The 18134-nt window shown below is 44.8% G+C and overlaps 1 pseudogene; it reads right to left on the bottom strand.

Moving 5' to 3' along the window:
- Positions 1–7643: 7643 nt before the first annotated feature.
- On the bottom strand, positions 7644–8651 carry LOC149327516 (uncharacterized; annotated as a pseudogene).
- Positions 8652–18134: the final 9483 nt, after the last annotated feature.

The following is an 18134-nucleotide window of genomic DNA, read 5'->3' as shown; positions in this document are numbered from 1 at the left end:
TTAAACAATGTAGGGCTAAGGACACCGCCCTGGGGCACGCCACGGTAGGTGTAATGCTCAGGCGTCGGGCCATCTTCACATTGGATAAAAAATGATCTTTTGGACAGATAGCTCTCTATCCACGCAAACATCCGACCACCGATGCCCACAGTTTCCAGCGCATCAAGGATGGCCTCATGGGTCACGTTGTCGTAGGCACCTTTTACATCCAGAAAGAGTGCCGCTGACAAACGTTTCAAGCGCTTCTGTTGTTGAACCGTGGATACGAGATCAACGACGTTGTCAATAGAAGAGCGACCCCGCCTGAAGCCGGCCATAGCGTCGGGGTATATTTTGTAGTGTTCGAGGTACCACTCAAGGCGCGACAAAATCATTTTCTCCATGACCTTTCCTACGCAACTGGCCAAAGCTATTGGCCTATACGACGAGAGCTCGAGTGGAGATTTCCCTGGTTTTAGTAGGGGTATCAATCGACTCGATTTCCATTCTTGAGGAACAGCACCGTCGAGCCAAAAGTCGTTGTAACGTTTGAGGAGCTCTTCTCGCGCGTCGTGGCCAAGGTGGGACAGCGCAGCATATGTGATTCCATCTGGCCCTGGTGAGGACGAACGCCGACATCCTGCAAGAGCAGCGTCGAGTTCCTCGCGAGAAAAAAGGACATCCATGGCTGAGACCCGTGAGGCAGGAGGAACACGCCGGGAACTCGAAGCAGTTGGTACACCAGCAATTTTCCTGCAGTAGTCCGTTGCTACCTCAGACTGCTGTCGATCTTGATAGACAGCCAACGCATAGAAGGGTTGTCTTTGCTGCGGAAGCGTACGGAGGCCCCACACAGTACGCCATATAAGGGACATGGGCTTGCGGGGATCCAAGTGCTGACAAAAGGACCTCCAGCGCTGGTTCGCCAGCTGATCCATTCTTCGTTTGATTTTTTTCTGCGTACGTCTAGCCTCCCGTAGATCATTTAAGCACTTGGTTCGTCTGTATCGCTTTTCTGCTCGCCGCCGAAGAGCACGCAGGCGTTCTAGTTCAATATCAAAATCACTGCGTATTCTTGAGGACGTGATGTGACTTCTCGCAACGTTCATAGCATTAGCTATAGTGTGCTCCAGCCTGCCAGTGAGGGCATCTTTGCTCGTCTCCTCCATATGTTTTCGAAATACTGCCCAGTCAATTCGCGCGAGTTGGGTTGGGGAGGACGCACCAAGGCCGCTTATTTTGAGGTAGGTAGGAATGTGGTCACTTCCATGGGTCTCCACATCACAAAACCAGCGAACACTCCGGTGCAACGACCTAGAAACTAATGTCAGGTCCAGGCAGCTGCTGTAGTTACAGCCGCGCAGGTATGTCGGACTGCCGTCATTCATAACATACAGATCATTGTCGGATGCAAATAACGCCAGATGTCTTCCTTTGGCGTTAATTCTGGTGCTTCCCCATAGCAAATGGTGGGCGTTAAAATCGCCAGTAATGATCCAAGGAGCACGGGTTTCTTCCATGATGGCTTTCAGCCTTTCGCAGTCTAATTGAGAGGAGGGTGACACATAAGCTGCAATCAGTGTGAATTCTAGCGTTTTTGTCTTGATTAAGAAACACGCGTATTGATTGTCATTGTGAGGTGAAACTGGGCAGCAAACATACGTCATGTCAGTGCGGAGGTATACCAAGACTTGGCTGCGTTCCCCGCATGTAGGGGCGAAGAAAGATTCGTACCCGGAGAGCCTGATTGCTTCTGATAATTTGGGCTCCCAGTTAGTTTGATACACAGTCGCCTCAAGAAGCATGTTAATGCCGTTAACGGCCTCAACTCTGCGCTGATTGGCTTTCGTCGCGATTGTTCCATATTGTCCGAGCATGTGGATCTCGAAAGTCGAATCAGACTTTCAATGCGCAAGAGGGAAATTTCCGTCCTGGTGACTCTAGGTGTTGCTAAGGCTTATTCCAGCGTGGAACACACGCTCCTTCTTAACAAACTTGCACAGCTACAGCCACCGCACTACATTTATGCCTGGATTTGTGAATTTTGAAAAGACAGATTGCTCTTCTGTACAGACGGATCTTTCTGTTCCAATACCTATGTACAATCCAGATCTGTGCCGCAAGGATCTGTTCTGTCACCGCTGCTTTTTAACATATTGGCTCGGGACTTCCCCATTTATGCCAACATTACAGTTTTTGTATACGCAGACGATACTGATTTTTTCACCTCAGAAAACAATATTCATGCTCTTTACCTGTCTTTGGAAGCATACCTGATTTTTCTTGAAGATAGCTTGGACCAAATTAATTTATCACTTAATGTCAGCAAGTGTGGCGTGCTGGTATTTCCTCCAGACACACCTTTGCACATCTCGCTGGTCTACCGTTCCCCCACAATTCCGCGGGTGGAGTCGGTTAAATACCTAAGTGTTACTTACGACCAAAGTTTGGACTGGCGCCGGCATATTAAGATTAATGGTATTAAAGGCGAACGTGCCCTGGGCCGGCTTACACGGGTAGGCAATAAAAAGTTTGGCATGCGTCGGTACACCTTAGTGTTTCTCTATAAGGCTTGTACGAGACCAATTCTGGAATTCGGTTGCGTCTTGTTCTCTGGTAGCGCAAACTACTAGCTGCAACCCTTAGCCTTACTGGAAAGGCGTGCCCTACGGCTATGGCTCGGGCTCCTAAAATCAGCTTCAAATGTTCTCCTTTATCTGGAAGCCCGTATTCCCCATCTATATTCCCGCTTCCAACTACTCACGGTGCGTACTTTCCTGAGGTCCTTTGACCCGGCCCCCGGTGTAATACTCTCATTTTTCTATCCCACCTACACCGGTTTTTCTCTAATCATTGGCCACATTATCAGCTTCCTCAAGTTAGGTCCACGCAGAAACTGTTAGCCCCGCTTCAGGTCGGTCTGACCTCCTTGCAACGAGTTGTTGACACGCAGGGTGATCCCGTCTTCCATTACGACCATATCTTTCCATCCCATGCAAAACACATGCCCGCAAATATCCTAAATGGTCTTCTTCTGAACACTTACAGCATTTCCCTCTTCATGCTGTCCTCTCTACTCATGCTTCCGGGAGCTGTGAGAAGGCGGCGATTGGAATATATTCACAGGGTCTGGCTTTCAGATATTCCGTACGTATTCCTGATTATGCTCCTGTATTCTTTGCAGAGAACCACAACAAAAGCAAATGATGAAGCGGATGTGGTGGGTGCGGCCGATTTCGAATGGATCTCTTCTTTTTTTTCTCTTTTTCTCTCTCTCCAATCCAAATTCATACCTTTTTTCCACCCCTTGCCCTCCTTGTGGTAGATTCCTCAGGTGTTGCACTCCCGTGTACCTTTCTTTTGCCTTTAGTATGTACAGGTGAATAGCAACCTTTACCTCCCGATTCTTGGCCGATCCTTCGGTGTGGGTATGTGCCATCTTTTCAAAGGGTAACAACAATAACAACAACAAGAACCAGCCTGGAGAGCTCGCCGCACAGAGAGCGAATTCTTCACGATGGTAAGAACCATGTAACGTCTATCTTAGGAGAGGGCTCAGTCGGGCTGGCTGGTTCATGTTGAACGGTACGACGAAACAGCGCTGACGTACGGGACGGAAGAGGAGACAGACATACGAGGTCTGTTAGAAAAGTATCCGACCTTTTGCCGAAGAAAAAAACTGGCATAACTGGAGCGTTGGAAACCTAATCACCTTCAAATTAGTCTCCTTGGGACTCCACATACTTCTTCCAGTGGTGCTGCCATTGTTGGAAGTATTCCGAAAAGGCCCCTTTCGGAATGGAGTTTAGCTCAGGTGTCGTTGCAGCCATAATGTCCTTTCTTGTCTGAAATCGCGCTCCTTCAATGGCCTCTTGATTTTGGGAAACAGCCACAAGCCACAGGAGGCCATGTTAGGAGAGTAAAGAGTCTGTTGAACTACAGCAGTCTGGTTTTTGTCGAAAAAAGTGTGAATTTAGTGCGAGGAATGTGCAGGAGCATTGTAATGATGGATGCGCCAATTTCCTGTTGACCTTAGCTTCGGCCTCTGGTGCCGCACAGCACTACGCAGGCGACGGAGGACATCCCTGTAGTATTCTTTTGGTCAATGTTTACTTTGTGGGGGGCGTACGCGTGGTGTGCCACACAGAGGGAGTCAAAGAAAGCAGTCAGCATTACTCTGATATTGCTGCGCACTTGGCGGGCCTTCTTTGGTGTTGGTGACGTGGAATGCTGCCATTGTGACGACTGGGATTTGGTTTCCGGGTCGTACCTGCACACCCAAGACTCGTCACCAGCGATTATGGTGTTGATGAAGTCGGGGTCACTGTTTGTGGAATCCAGCATATCCTGTGAGACTTCAACACGAAGCTGCTTCTGCTCCACCGTGAGCAGCTTCGGCGCGAATTTCGCCGCATTTGTCTCCATGGCCAAATTTTCGGTGATAATGGAATGTTCAGAAAAATTGATGATGTCCACCTCTTCCACAATTTCTCGGATAGTCACACGATGGTCCCGCGTCACCACAGCGTTCACTTCGGCAATGACCTGGCCATTTGGGCATGTTGATGGCCTACCGGAGTAGGCTCTCTCTGCACCGATGTGCGGCCGTCCTTAAACCAATTGTACCATTGCTTAATCTGTGTGCTGTTTATAGCATTGTCACCGAAAGCCGTCTGAATATTCCGAATGGTTTCCACTTGGATTTCGCCTAGTTTCTGGCAAAATTTGATGCACCAGCGCTGCTCCTGTCGCTACGCCGTTTTCCTTGCAGTAAAAAACCGACGAGAGCACTGCGCACTGCCTCACTCAAACGCTGCGTGCCAGTGACTGACGCTATCGGCAGGCGAGAAGAAATTTGTGCATGCGCACGAAGGTTCAAGGTAGGCTGGTGCAAGCGTGCTTGTTTCAAATCCATCAGGTGTTCGTAAAAAAAAAATAAAGTCGGATACTTTTCTAACAGACCTCGTATGCGCTGGGCTAGCAACCAATTCTATATTGCCGAACTTCGGACTTCGTTAGCGTAAAGTAAAGTCAGTGACGCTGACGCCCTGAGCGGCCCGTCTCATTTTAAAACGGCGTAGTGCCAACTTTTTAAGCTAACGTGACACGGCGAACCGTTGCAGGCGTGGTGCTCGTGGAGCGCTGACGTTTTTGCAGCGCTGTGGCGCTGTCACCCCGGCCCCCCGCCACTTATCTTCCTACTCTGCGCGCCGTGGGTGGTTCACTGAATTTGCATGTCGCGTACTAGCGTGCGCCAACTGTGACAAGATGCGAGGCAATAATTGGATGTTTTGCTAATCACATAGTCCGCGTGACCTAGTAGACTAACACTCCAAAATATCAAAAGTATGAGCGGAGGCGGGCTGCAGAAACATTCCTGCGTCCTCGGCTGTTGTTTCTTTTGTTTTTCTTGTGTGTTGCGTAATCATTATTGGCTTCATTTTATTTCAGACGAAAAAGATGAGGGGGGAGGTTTGGATTACTTCAAAAAGTATTACAGAATGACCCCTCAGTAGTTTACCTTCATTGTGTCACTTGTTGGATACCTCCAGAGGAAATATGTTGTCCCGGAGCCAATACGCCCTGCTGAAAGTTTGGCTATTACTCTCAGGTATGTGAAGTGTCAGATTTGATGGCTATTTTCATGCAGCATAGCACAAGCTTGCTGCTACTTCTGTGCTTCCGATCTAAGATGAACAAGAGAGGAAACAATTCTCTCTGGGATAATACAGTTAAATCGAGCCACAGAAACTTCAAACGTAATGCAGTGGTACCGCACAGCTGTCAAATGTGAGCTGTGTGCTTCTTTTGCTGAATCATCCATGCATCTCTTTCAGTTGTGTGGTACATGTTTGCATTACATTCAAGTAAAAGCATTGTGTTGGCTGCTTACAGCTTCCTATGCAAAATTCTTTTCTTCACATCTGTTGCCACATCAATTTCTCAGGTACTTGTCATCAGCTGACCTTGTAAGAAATGTTGCCCATTATTTTCGTGTGGGGCTTTCGACGGCAAGGGCAGTAATTAGTGTCCCATGTCAAGCTCTGTGGTCCAGACTTGAGCCTCTGTACATGCCTGTGAGTACTTATGTATGAAAGACATTTGTTACATATCACCCTGTGTGACATAAACATTGAATGATAATTAAAAAAGGGGGTAAGGCATTTAAATTCATTACATCTTGAAGACAACAAAAGCTAACTTTACTACCAACTGAGTATGCTTCAGACATTTTGAGAAAAAAATAATGCGAGGACTACAGCAACAAATCGACCTTAACTTCTTACATTTCATTTTTTAATAACAGATGCCTGGTGTAGTTGCAACCTAAGCCAGGTCAATGAATAGTTACTTAACAGTCTTTGTTTGTTTTGCATGAAAATCCATGACACTAGAATTTCGGCTGGTTATTCAGTTTTGCAATTAAACGGGTTGAAAAGCGGCTCAACAGCTCACGCAGTAACGGACAGCGCACATACTCAGTATTTCTGAAAGGACGAGTTTATTTGCGCTCGCAAAATTTACCGAAGGAAAAGCACGAATAAAAACACCACAGTTAGAAAATTTAAAATGTAAGAACAATCTAATCTAAACGCTGTGTACATGATGTGTTCTTTTTCACGAGACATGAACATTATAATGAATAACAGAATAAAGGTGCAGCAGGCCCCACCTGACAAACCTGTACTACTTCCGTTTATTTGTGTTTTCTGTAGCCTGGTAATGTAATCGCTCCTCAAACATTTGTTGACCTGGTCCATCCGGGCGTAGTGGATGCATATTTATGGACGTGAATGGCTACAGGTCCATATGCTTTGGCATGTCAGTGCAGGTTGAAAGCCTCATGGGGTGAAATTTTTCCGAGGCCCAACCCTGCAGTGTCCCTCATAGCCCATGAACCTCTTTTGGCCATTAGTCCACAATTTTTATCATTTGTTGGCCGTGCTCAATGCATTTTGAGTCTGCCGTAAGTAAACAAAAATGTAAAATTACTTAATACTTGCAGTGCATGTCATCACCATCAATTAGGCTCTTTGCCTAATGGGTGTGTCTTCATTTTCTTGTCCACCTTTTTTCAGGATCCCGATCTCGCAACATGGGTGCGTATTGGCAATGGCTATGCGGAGAGCTGGCAGTTTCCGAACTATATCGGCGCTGTGGACGGGAAACATGTAGAGACAAGAGCCCCTGCCCAGTCTGGCAGCATTTACTTCAACTATAAGGCAAGTTTCCACTGCAGGGTATATATTGCTACCTTAATACTTCAGCTCGCTTCCTCTTATAAGTTGATTTACATAGAGCCTTCTACATGCGCTGGTGGGCTCTGGCATTGCAAGCTTTTGTTTTGTAGTACGCTGGTTCAATACCAGCCGGCCTCGGGATATGCAGGGTGCTTACACTGCTATTATTAAAGTGGGCCTCAGCATCATTCTACGCATTCTAGGCATCATTACAGGTCTGTAGGCAAGCTTACATGCACCTCCTATGGAGCCCGCTGCGATATCAGTCCATTGAAACTGATTTGCATTTTGTGTTTTCCCATGTAGACACTTTGATAGGAGCTTATCTGAACACAGAAGGCTATCATTCACTTTGTTCAGCGTGTTATTTGGAAGGCCACCTTTGTGCACATACCTCCCTTGGCCGAGCGCTTAGACCCTTTTTCACGCGCACCAGCTGTTCGATCGAGGCGGGCACAGGCTGTGTATTGGATCCTTGTCAGTCAGGTTTTCCACATCAGCCATTATGGCAATCCCATAGTATTTTACGGTGCTCTCTGCAAAGGTATATCCTCTGTATAGGTATAGCTCTTGGAATCACCATCAAGTAGTCCAGGTACTTCAAGCATCGTCTTTCTTCTGGCCTCTCAAATATTTCACACGAGACAACAGTTCATACTGCCTACACTTCCTTCATGGTTTGTCTGGCAGGAAGTGTAATTTGCTTTCGACTCCTCGTAGGCAGCACGTTTTGGGCTCAACATTCTTTTTGGTTTTTAAAAATTTGCATGAGCTAGAAAGTAACTCAACATGAAAACTTTTCATGTGTCAACAGAAATCACAGACACACATCCGTTCAAAGAAGAATGCCCCAACTTTTAACATATTCCATCACCTGAAACACCGCACTCATCTCTCCTCACAACATGACGAATAGCTGCAGCAGCACCAACCATCGACCTTGATGCTACTTTTCCAGCCGTTGTAGAGAGCTGACAAGATAATCCGTCGTAGGTGGCTCAACAGTCTCGCAAGGGAACCGCAGTTCACAATTGGCAGCGAGGTGTTGGAAGTGGTAAAACAATACCTTAGGGCAGGTAGTGACAGCTGATCCTGACCATGAGAGGAAAATAACTAGAAGAGGCAGCACAACACCATTGGCCGAACGTCGGGCTATTGTTGGCAAAAATTGGAACGAACGTCGATTCTACACTGGCATTTGGGCCGAGCGTTACCATTTTGACATATTGGCCCTACTTTCATGCCAACTTAGGGCCAACGTTCGGCCGATCGAGCGGCCAACGCAGGCCCGGCGTTCGTTCTGTAGCATGCGCCAGTATAGGTCTCATACTGAAGCCCAACTTTCGAATAATGGTATCCAGCTTTCGAGATTTGATATCCAGCTTTCAAAAATTGCCAAATACAATTAATCCACTCGCCAATGACCGGCATTGTGGATGCACCATTCTACCAAGCAAATATTTATGAATGAGGGTGCAAAATAATTCCAGAAAAAAGACCTGTTTATTGCTTTGAGTTACAAGAATCATACTTCTAGCCCACACAGGATGGCTTGCGCTACCACCAGCCACCCGGGGACTAAAAAAAGGGGGCCCAAGTGCATAGTGTGCAGAGGCTGTGGAGAAATAATTTATTTTCAGGTTTGGTGCATGCAGATTTATTTATTTATTTATCTTTTACCCACAGCGCCATTTGGCATTACAGTGGGGGAGTTGATACAGTAACACAGCGCATAAATGCAGATAAATTAAGAAAAAAGAGAAACAGCAGCCCGAGCATTCACAAAGTAAGCAAAGAATACAAACATTGACGAAATGCGCATCTATGTACAGAATTTGGGGTACAAGAAAGTCAACTGTGTTGTTGACCCAATAAACGTGTATGTTGGGAGAAAGCACCAACGCAGTAGACATGCATATATAAAAAAAAAACTTCAAACGTGTATTTCACGCAGGTATACTGCGCATTGGCAGGAAGACACAGGTATACACAGTGGAACGCACGAACGAGGAAGCAGCGCACAGACAACGACGCACCGTCTAGCTATGAAATGACGTGACACTGTTCAAAGCGGAATAAAAGGATTCATTTGATGAGATGGAAGTAACAACGGCCGGCAAACGGTTCCATTGACGAATGGTCTTCGGAAAAAAAGAGTCGCTGTATGCTACCGTCCTGCACTTGTATTCACGTACTTTTTGATCATGGTCAAGGCGCGCGGATACGTAATGTGGATTGAAGATGTATGTTTCGCGTGGAATGCCAATGTGGGAGTAGTATATATTATGTAAGAGTTTGAGCCTCAGCTTAGTTCTCCGCTGTTCTAGCGATTCCCATACGAGAACTTTTTTTGCTATTGTTGCACTGAAGTTGCGTTTACATGACTTACCAAGTACGTATCGAGCCGCCAAGGACTGAACTTTCTCAAGTTTTTCTTTGTCAGCTATGGTAGGAGGATCCCACACCGTGCTAGCATACTCCAACACTGACCGCACATAAGTTTTGTAAAGGAGTTCTTTGGTAGCTTGCGGGAAGGAACGAGTGTTTCGGCGGAGAAATCCCAAGGATTTGCAGGCCTTTCCAACTATATAACCAACGTGCCGATGCCAGCAGAGCGATGACGTGAAATAGACACCTAAATACTTATATTCTTCAACTACTTTCAGACTTGCATTATTTATAGTATATGTGGGTACTAGCTTTGTGCGTTTCCTCGAAAACGCCATGCACACTGTTTTGTCCAAGTTGAGATTCATTTTCCATTTTCCGCACCACTTATGAACAGTGTCAAGGTCGCTTTGAAGAACATCACGATCAGCATTACATGTTATAATTTTATACAGGACACAATCGTCTGCAAACATCCTCATGTGTGACGCTATATTTTCAGTGATATCATTGATGTACAGTAAGAAAAGACGAGGTCCCAAGACGGAACCCTGAGGGACGCCTGAGGTTACATCAACAACAACAGATTCAGCTCCATGCACCATTACAAATTGACTTCTCGCGTGCAGATATTCACTTACCCAGGCAATTATGCGACAATCAATATTGTAAGAGTACAATTTATGTATAAGCAAATCATGTGGAACGGTGTCAAAAGCTTTACGAAAGTCTAAAAAGATACAGTCGACAGTGGTGCTGGCATCTAAGGCTTTGGCAATGTCATGGGTGGATTCGGTCAGCTGCGTGACGCACGACAATCCTTTTCTAAAACCATGCTGGTAAGGGTTTAACAAGCCATGGGTTTCAAGATGTTTTATAATACTTGAATACAGAATATGTTCGATAAGTTTGCAGGGAACTGAGGTAAGTGAGATACGACGGTAGTTTGACACTTTATTTCGAGGGCCGGATTTGTATATCGGAACTACTGAAGCGACTTTCCAATCGTCCGGAAGGGAACTATCTGCCAGTGATTTTTCAAATATTATTTTCAAGAATGGAGCTATTGAACTTGAGCACCCCCGAAGAAGCGCATTTGGCAAACCATCCGGGCCGGGAGCCTTAGCAGTGCTCAACCTGTCCAGTAGCATCATGGTGCCATTCAAGCTAAAGAAAGGATTTTCTGAGGATGAGGCTGTAATCGTGACGGGCGAGGCTGAACCGCTGGTGGTTTTCGCTTTCTTAGAAAACACTGAGGCAAAATATGGATTGAAACACTCAGCTTTATCTGCAGCATCACAGACTTCTGTTCCAGCTTCCAGAAGAGGTGGAATAGTTAAATGAACCAAAGAACGTTTTCTTCGCCTGTTTCAGTGCAGCTTTTACCTCATTTGTTAGTAAATTAAGCTTATGGAATCCATTAGTAGATTGATTCTGTCTTACCTGTCTATAAGCTCTCTGCTTTCGTTTTAACAACCTTTTTAATGACACGTTGAACCATGGTTTGTTTCTCTTTCTTTTTGGAGTTAATATCCAGGAAGGAACAAAGCGGTCACGGAGCTCGAAAACTTTTCTTTTAAAGCATGACCAGAGCTCTGCAACGTCGTTAGTTTCAGCGATTGTTTCAAACACAACATAATAACTATCTAGTGCTAAATTAATTTCCGTTATGTTGGCCCTTTCATAATTATACACACGACGACTTTTAGAATATTCCTTCACGATTTCTAAATTTAATTCACATATGACAGCCTCATGATCGCTAATTCCCGGCACTACTACTGTTGACTCAACTAGTTCAGGTTCATTTGTGAATAATAGATCTAAGATATGCTCCCCTCGAGTTGGTTTGAGAACGTTTTGGTTTAAAGAAAATAGGTTCATTAAATTTACCAGTGCCTCATTGAGCCCCCCGGTTGCTGGAATGCTAGCTTGCTGGTGCCAGTTGACGTTAGGCAAGTTGAAGTCACCGCCAATAACTAAAAAATCAGTTGCAATTAATTCAGTCAAAGAAGTCAGTGTTATAAGGGGATGAAATGCACTTCCGGGTAGCCGGTGAAATGAACAGATAGATAAGGTTTTACCATTATGGAGCCTCAACTGACACCATACTGCTTCACACGATCCGCAATCGATGTTTATCTGGGATGACTGAATTTTTTGTCGACCAGGATGAACACACCCCCTCCATGGCTATTGCGATCTTTCCGATAGCATGCATACGATTCTGGAAATACCTCACCATCGCCGATATCGCTCGCCAACCATGATTCAGTTCCAATAACTACCGATGGCTTGACAGTATGGAGAAGGCTACTGAATTCATCAGTCTTATTTTTGACGCTGCGACAATTCACCACCAGACACGAAAGCCTCGCGAGTGTACCGTCATGTGCTCATTCAAAGGGTACAACTTCGTTAGTGGCGTCATCGTAGATGTATTTGGTGTCATTGATAAGCAGCATGTCTAGCTTGAGTTTGACCTTATCAGTGCTGTCTGCTCTGCCTTTTGCGAATTCCCAAAGATGCCGTCTTTTGCGTCTTAATGTCTCCGAATAATCCTCGGACACGCTCATTCCTGTGCCTTTGAAGCTTTTTGCGTTTTGCATAACCTTTTATCTTTCCTTAAACGAAGAAAAATGAGCTATAATCGGCCGTTTTTTCCCCTGCTTGAATTTTTCAATCCTGTGAACCCTTTCCACTGTTGAGAGCGAAAAACCGAGATTTGTTTCGTACACTTTCTTTATAGCGTCTTCTGAATCGGACCAAGTTTTGTGCGGGTTCTTATCTTCTATGCCGTAAAAAACTAGGTTGTTACGCCTGCCGCGGTTTTCAAGCTCGTCAACTTTCGATAACAAGAATTTCAAGGTTCTCTGGTTGGCTTCACTGGTCGTTTTACATGATTGCATTTCCGTCTCAACTTTGGCAATCGAAGCAACCCGTAATTCTAAAGAGTTAATCCTGTCGGTTAGAGCTTGTAACACTGAGCTTTGTTCTATCTGATTGGTCTCGATAATTTCAAGTTTTGTTTCAATTTCATTTTGGCCATCTAGAATCATATTCAAGGTAACTTCTGAGTTTGTCCCTGGATTTAGCTCAACATCTCCACATACAATGAGCAACAAAAAATAAAAAGTGAAACGCCGCAACAATCCGAATCTAAATCGTGCACGGCGCGTAGGATTTGAGCGAGATCTAATACACTTGTAGAGGGCTTGGGGTGGAACCGGCATTAAAAACACTGTGAACTGCGAGCAGTACGGTAGTTCACTAACCTGCACAAGCAGCAAAAAATGCGTGAGTGGCACTTCCATCGTCGCGCCGGTTCCACGCCCCGGTAAAGCACTGGGGATGTCCTCCTTTTGTAGGCGGTTTTCTTCGTCGTGATCCCAATGTTCGTAGGTCGGAACACTGCACTGGTCAAAATCAGCTGCCGCGCAAGTCGTGCGCTCAGTGTCATTGCCTTGGGACGCTTTACTGTAGACAGTCGATGCCGTGCACATTCCGTTCATGCTAAGCTGGGTGGCGTGCTGTTTTGTAGCCACATCGGTGATAACCTGCACAAGCAGCAAAAAATGCGTGAGTGGCACTTCCATCGTCGCGCAGGTTCCACGATCATACAGGTTGGACAACGCAGCTCGGCAAGCTGCTGTGGCACGGGTAAGGCATCCATATAAAATATAAAACGTTGAAGGCCAATCAAGTTTATTATTTCAAATTACTTCAGTACATAAAGAAAGCGAAGCTTTACAGTGTACAAAACTCCAATGCAGCTCCTGCATACACACTCCGTAGGGAAACTTTACGGCCACCCAAAGTAAGGACGAGTTATGGACGACGACTTAATGAATATCAAACAGCTAGCCTTCTGAACAAAATACAGGAATTAACAGCTCTGAGTGCTAATGTCTCTAAGAAGAAGCTTAAAGCTCAGCTGCTCAAAAATAACTTGGAATTCAATTATTCTGCCATGTTTCTGTTCATAGTTTGTATTTTCTGGGAGTGCATTATCGTTTTGAATCTTGCTGTTTTGTGTTGCTATTATAATGTTGATATCATGTTGCTAAACTTCCAACAACCATGTTCAGAATTGTGTGCATTTGCTTCTTTGTACTAAGTATTCTCTGTTGGCATGTACGGTCTATTGTTTGCTACATAAGCGTTTTTTTTTCGTTGCATAATTTATTTACCCTTTTTTTTCCCTCAGTGCTGTTACATTTTCTTATTTCCCCCAGAAGATCTTGATGTGGAACTTTTCGCATAAATCAATGTTAAATGACTGTTCGTGCCAAACTGTACGCGGGGCAAGAGCCATGGTCAGGCGTTTCGCCTTTTGCTTTTGCTCCTCTTTCTGTACCAGAAAGGAAACAAATAAATCAAATCAAATAAAAAAAAGTGGCCAACGGAGCTGTCTTTCAGTGAACTGATCAGTCATATCCGAAGTAATCGTTGCACTCCTTTTGCAAGAGGACTGTTGCACTGCACTAGAACAAATTCTTCGTCCAGCTCTTGCGCGATCGCATCACGAAGATCCGAGCCTGCAAAGAGATGCATGATGTCATGAAAAGTTTAATTGGGGCCATCACAGAACAAAAAAAAGAATAATTAAATAACACTGAATTTTTGAGACGCAGTCTGCATGAAGACACTAGAAACATATTTTACAGGATAATTTTTAATTTATGCTTAAGAATCAGCCCCACATTATTTGCACAAAGTGGAATTTAATTTACTAAACTTGCCTTGTACCAAATGGTTCAGATTTAGTTAATAGGCCGTGTCGCACCCCCAGCAAATACATTCAATGCGAAATAAGCAAATTATTGTGATATTGAAAACAGACTAATGTATTATTTCGTTTTACTATCATAACTCGTATCTCTAAATTGCGAGCTAATTTTTTGTTCAAGTCAGTATGCAGAGGTAGAAGCGTCTCTTTCACATGGACGTCAAAACAACATTTTTGATCAGTTTTTTTAATGGGGTTAAAAATACGGCTCGCGATTTTTTGCAAAATACGCTGAGCGCAAGAAACTCAGGGCATCTTTGTTTTAAAAAAAAAAATCTAACAGTTTATCTTAGTCGCTTCGCATGCATGCTATAATTGGATTCGAAACTGCGACTTGAAAACAACACAAAAACACTCGTCTGATAGTTCAGAGTAATCCCCTTTTTTCATTGAGAGACAACTGGGCAAAACCTTTAACCAGAAATTGCTGATTTTCTATTGCACCTGCAAGTATAGAAAGGAAAAAGATACAGTACGGAAGTTTTCCACATATTTTTGCCGACTGGTCTGCAGTGGAAAATTTATTAAGCGGCTCTGATTTCTGTCATACATAAGCAGTAAAGGATATATGTCCGAATGCATCCGATCTCAGGTCACACGAATTCAAACCCGCTGTTAGACAAAGTAGTGAATGTTTGGTGGGTTCATCTCACCGGAGACGAAAAATGAACTTCTTACCATTCGGCCACATTTCCCCTGCGCACGACGTCAAGCTAGCCATTTCGCAGTGAGAGTAGGTACACAGAAGTCGTCCTCGTGCTTTGGCTCGCTGTTTTTTGCTGCCGGAAAAATAAAGGCGCATGTAGTCAAAGCAAAATTTACTCAAAACCACTAACTTCCAGACGTTTGTCAAGATAAGAGAGTTTTAGTGCTTACAAATAAGATCTTGCAGGCCAGGGTAGAAACCGCGTCGGCGCTCTCCTAACATATGAGATGTGGTTTTTCGCTTGCACAGACTATGAACGGTGTCAGCTCGTGTGTGCATGCATTTTCGTTGCGCTAGTTGTGCACGTGGTTGGGCTACGCCGGATTTGTCGTTGTGACGCGTCGCGCGGTTCCAAGACGAGCAGGGGAGACGATGGTGGGGGCAGGGGGTTGGCTTGTGCGGAGAGAGTCATTGTATTTTGCACAGGTTTTGGGGTCCCGAGAAAAGGCCTCGAGCAGAAAGGTGGAGAAAGGGAGATCGCGATCGACGAAGCGCGTAGCAGCGCGCTAGGAAAAACAGCTTCGAGAAAGTGACAATCAAAAAGAAAAATTAGCACTTCGCGGGGTGGGGGGTTAGCCCGCTATCTGGAAAGGAGCGCAGCCAGGAGAAGTGGGGAGATATTTGACTTGAAAGAGAGAGGGAACAGGGCCAAAACACGTGAAAATGGTTTGGAATTTTTGGAGAATGAGTCCCATGGTCACAAGCAGTACACAAGGCAATATCTATGCGAAACAAGTGGATGGGAAACACGGAAGCGTCAAGGTATATATAGAAAGCCGCAGGAAAAGCTTAAAAGCATTGAAGTCAAAAACGTGGAGTTTCATGATGGATTTCGCCAAAACGACTTCAGACACTCCAGTATTTTGCGGGGCCGTATGATGTGGCTTCTGTTAGTTCAGGATGGCTTAAACTGTTACCACATAACAACAAAACTATGAAGCAAGAAAAATATCCATGTAGAATGCGCGCTCTTTCATATAGTTTCATGTACCGTTGATGTGCCAAACGAGTTAGGTTAACATGTGTCTAACACCAGTTGTCAGCCGATTTATTCGCTGGTCACCGAAGAATCCAGGAATTCTTTGTTCGTGTGGAATTTTCACACAAAATAGCAAAAAACAACCAAAAGCCTATTGAATTGTGGTTCGCAACTACTTCCGATGGTTTTCATCAATAAGGGTGATGTTCGAAAGCAAAAAAAAAAACTTGCGAGTAAATATGCAAAGACGTGAGCGAGAGCTATATAGTCCCTAATGCAAATTGCGCAACACAAGAGTAAAATGCACAAAAACAACAATTTCCAACACTACGATTTGCAGAAAAAGAAGGAAATAGCAAAACCGAAAACACAGGAAAGGCGCGATCACAGGGCACGACGTAGGGAAGTGTAGTAATCTCTAGCGCATGTCCACGTGCGTTTATGAAGCACCGGCCTAATATTTCACGTGCGCAACGCCTAGTTAGAAATTATGAGCCAACTGCATCGTTTTTGGACGTCGCTAAAACTGCCTGAAAATTCAGTTTAGCGAATGCACTTGCACTAATCTATTACGTTTGTATTGCGATCTCCATGAAGCAGACACCCGCTGCGCACTGGGGCAGTGAATTTCTAGAGCGCATAAAAAAAAAGTGGTTTCTTAATTCAAAATTTTAATCAAATGAAACTTATTAGATTTTTGTAGAAGGTGCCTTTGGACTGGCTTCCAGACGCTCGCTCGGGAAAGAGTGCAGAAATGCTTTCAAATGCATAATGTTCCATGACAAATAGGTGGGTCATTATGCCCAGAAATCCGACGGACAACAGCGCGAGCTCTGTCTCTGCACTTCTCAAACAATGAATATATTTAGTTGATTAGCGGCTTGGCTAGGCCATATATTATTGCTCGAATCATTGCCACTAGATCACGCCAGCGCGCATTGTTTAATTACTTAATTTACGGGACCTTTTAAAAAAAATTTAGCGATTAGCATTGCCGAGCCGTTCCTTGTTACTTACTATTAACGATAGAATTATTTACATCTGTGGTCGCTGGTCTGGATGGTGTCGTCGTTGGTCTTATGCGACAGACTGATTCCTCCGTGGCAGAATAGGCACAGTCCACTGATCACCGCCAAAGTTGTCGTCACGTCTTTGTTCCACTCAGAAACAGCGAAGGAACAAAAACAAAACTCGACGGCAGCAGCTATACAGCGAGCGAATGCGTTTGGAAATTGTTGTGAAGCACCGCACAACTCCGTTCGGTCAGAATGCCATTAGAAGTGTCGAATACCATTCGACTCAAATGGCACTTAAATGTCCGCGTAGCACGGGTGTTATGACAGAATTGCAGTAGAAGTAGTCGAGCAATAGCACTGCGCTACTACTATAATACTGCTCATATTATATAATGTGCTCCAGGAACGGGTTTTGATCTCAACAATCAACCTAAAACATCTACTTTGGCAACGTATACATGCCAGTTATAGTCAAACTGAAGTCACACCTCTCATCGAGAACTCAAGTGACCTTTTACGAGTTCGAGAAATTATAGAAACTATCGCTCTCTGTTGTAGCAATAGTGAACGTTGTCATGTGGTTTTAGCAGATGGCGCAAGGTTGACCGCCGTTTGCCAGTATACTTTTAACACTCGATGAGTGATGGCAAGGCTAGAGCAATGTAGACAGCTTTCTTAAATGGCATAGCCAATTCTGGCAAACAGGGGGGCGGGAATCTGGCTAACATGGCCCGTGATAGCCATGATTTTAAGATGGCACAATCGACAATGGCAAACAGCGGGAAAATACTGGCGAACGTGGCTCATCATAGCCAGGATTTTGGGATGGCACAACCGACAATGACAAAGAGTGGGAAAATTCTTGCTAACCTGGCCCACGATAGCCAGGATTTTGTGATGGCACAGCCAGTACTGGGAAAGCGATGGACAACCAGGGCCATCATTGGAAGCGCTAGTGAGTGGTTCAGCCAATATCAGAAACTCATTGGGAACCCTGGGCCTACTTATGGCCATGCTTTGCCAGCGGTATTTCATT

This window comes from Amblyomma mixtum, chromosome 10 (assembly GCF_055824585.1).
Source record: "Amblyomma mixtum isolate Tamu chromosome 10, ASM5582458v1, whole genome shotgun sequence".
Classification (NCBI taxonomy): Eukaryota; Metazoa; Arthropoda; class Arachnida; order Ixodida; family Ixodidae; genus Amblyomma; species Amblyomma mixtum.
The sequence above is the reverse complement of the archived record's forward strand: the minus strand, read 5'-3'. Positions and strand labels throughout refer to the sequence as shown.